Below are 2,500 nucleotides of genomic sequence, written 5' to 3' on the forward strand. Positions count from 1 at the left end.
TAAGTCCCACGGTCGACACCAACTTTTTTAATAAGCGTTTTAAAATTATTTCAATGTTTAATCCATGCGTAAACATGACGTTTATTAACGTTTTTAACATTAAAAAAAATTACAAAAATTTATTTTTCGGAAAAAATGGAAAAAACCGATTCGTCGGAGCGAGCTGTCCAGGCCGTGCGGTAATTCCAGCAGGCGAATCGGACTTCCCGAAATTTTTCTAAGTCCCACGGTCGACACCAACTTTTTTAATAAGCGTTTTAAAATTATTTCAATGTTTAATCCATGCGTAAACATGACGTTTATTAACGTTTTTAACGTTAAAAAAAATTACAAAAATTTATTTTTCGGAAAAAATGGAAAAAACCGATTCGTCGGAGCGAGCTGTCCAGCCCGTGCGGTAATTCCAGCAGGCGAATCGGACTTCCCGAAATTTTTCTAAGTCCCACGGTCGACACCAACTTTTTTAATAAGCGTTTTAAAATTATTTCAATGTTTAATCCATGCGTAAACATGACGTTTATTAACGTTTTTAACGTTAAAAAAAATTACAAAAATTTATTTTTCGGAAAAAATGGAAAAAACCGATTCGTCGGAGCGAGGTGTCCAGCCCGTGCGGTAATTCCAGCAGGCGAATCGGACTTCCCGAAATTTTTCTAAGTCCCACGGTCGACACCAACTTTTTTAATAAGCGTTTTAAAATTATTTCAATGTTTAATCCATGCGTAAACATGACGTTTATTAACGTTTTTAACATTAAAAAAAATTACAAAAATTTATTTTTCGGAAAAAATGGAAAAAACCGATTCGTCGGAGCGAGGTGTCCAGCCCGTGCGGTAATTCCAGCAGGCGAATCGGACTTCCCGAAATTTTTCTAAGTCCCACGGTCGACACCAACTTTTTTAATAAGCGTTTTAAAATTATTTCAATGTTTAATCCATGCGTAAACATGACGTTTATTAACGTTTTTAACGTTAAAAAAAATTACAAAAATTTATTTTTCGGAAAAAATGGAAAAAACCGATTCGTCGGAGCGAGGTGTCCAGCCCGTGCGGTAATTCCAGCAGGCGATCCGGGGTACTCGAAATTTTTCTAAGTCCCGACGGTCAAGAGTAAACTTTTTCATCACATATTTCAAAATTTTTTTAATGTTTAATCCACGCGTAAACATGATGTTTATTAACGTTTTTAACATTAAAAAAAATTACAAAAATTTATTTTTCAAAAAAAATGGAAAAAACCGATTCGTCGGAGCGAGGTGTCCAGCCCGTGCGGTAATTCCAGCAGGCGAATCGGACTTCCCGAAATTTTTCTAAGTCCCACGGTCGACACCAACTTTTTTAATAAGCGTTTTAAAATTATTTCAATGTTTAATCCATGCGTAAACATGACGTTTATTAACGTTTTTAACGTTAAAAAAAATTACAAAAATTTATTTTTCGGAAAAAATGGAAAAAACCGATTCGTCGGAGCGAGCTGTCCAGCCCGTGCGGTAATTCCAGCAGGCGAATCGGACTTCCCGAAATTTTTCTAAGTCCCACGGTCGACACCAACTTTTTTAATAAGCGTTTTAAAATTATTTCAATGTTTAATCCATGCGTAAACATGACGTTTATTAACGTTTTTAACGTTAAAAAAAATTACAAAAATTTATTTTTCGGAAAAAATGGAAAAAACCGATTCGTCGGAGCGAGGTGTCCAGCCCGTGCGGTAATTCCAGCAGGCGAATCGGACTTCCCGAAATTTTTCTAAGTCCCACGGTCAAGAGTAAACTTTTTTAATAAGCGTTTTAAAATTATTTCAATGTTTAATCCATGCGTAAACATGATGTTTATTAACGTTTTTAACATTAAAAAAAATTACAAAAATTTATTTTTCAAAAAAAATGGAAAAAACCGATTCGTCGGAGCGAGGTGTCCAGCCCGTGCGGTAATTCCAGCAGGCGAATCGGACTTCCCGAAATTTTTCTAAGTCCCACGGTCGACACCAACTTTTTTAATAAGCGTTTTAAAATTATTTCAATGTTTAATCCATGCGTAAACATGACGTTTATTAACGTTTTTAACATTAAAAAAAATTACAAAAATTTATTTTTCGGAAAAAATGGAAAAAACCGATTCGTCGGAGCGAGCTGTCCAGGCCGTGCGGTAATTCCAGCAGGCGAATCGGACTTCCCGAAATTTTTCTAAGTCCCACGGTCGACACCAACTTTTTAATAAGCGTTTTAAAATTATTTCAATGTTTAATCCATGCGTAAACATGACGTTTATTAACGTTTTTGACATTAAAAAAATTACAAAAATTTATTTTTCGGAAAAAATGGAAAAAACCGATTCGTCGGAGCGTGCTGTCCAGGCCGTGCGGTAATGCCAGCAGGCGATCCGGGGTACTCGAAATTTTTCTAAGTCCCGACGGTCAAGAGTAAACTTTTTCATCACATATTTCAAAATTTTTTTAATGTTTAATCCACGCATAAAAACGCAGTTTATTAACGTTTTTAAAC

The sequence above is a fragment of the Nomia melanderi genome, unplaced genomic scaffold (assembly GCF_051020985.1).
Source record: "Nomia melanderi isolate GNS246 unplaced genomic scaffold, iyNomMela1 scaffold0154, whole genome shotgun sequence".
NCBI classification, from domain to species: domain Eukaryota; kingdom Metazoa; phylum Arthropoda; class Insecta; order Hymenoptera; family Halictidae; genus Nomia; species Nomia melanderi.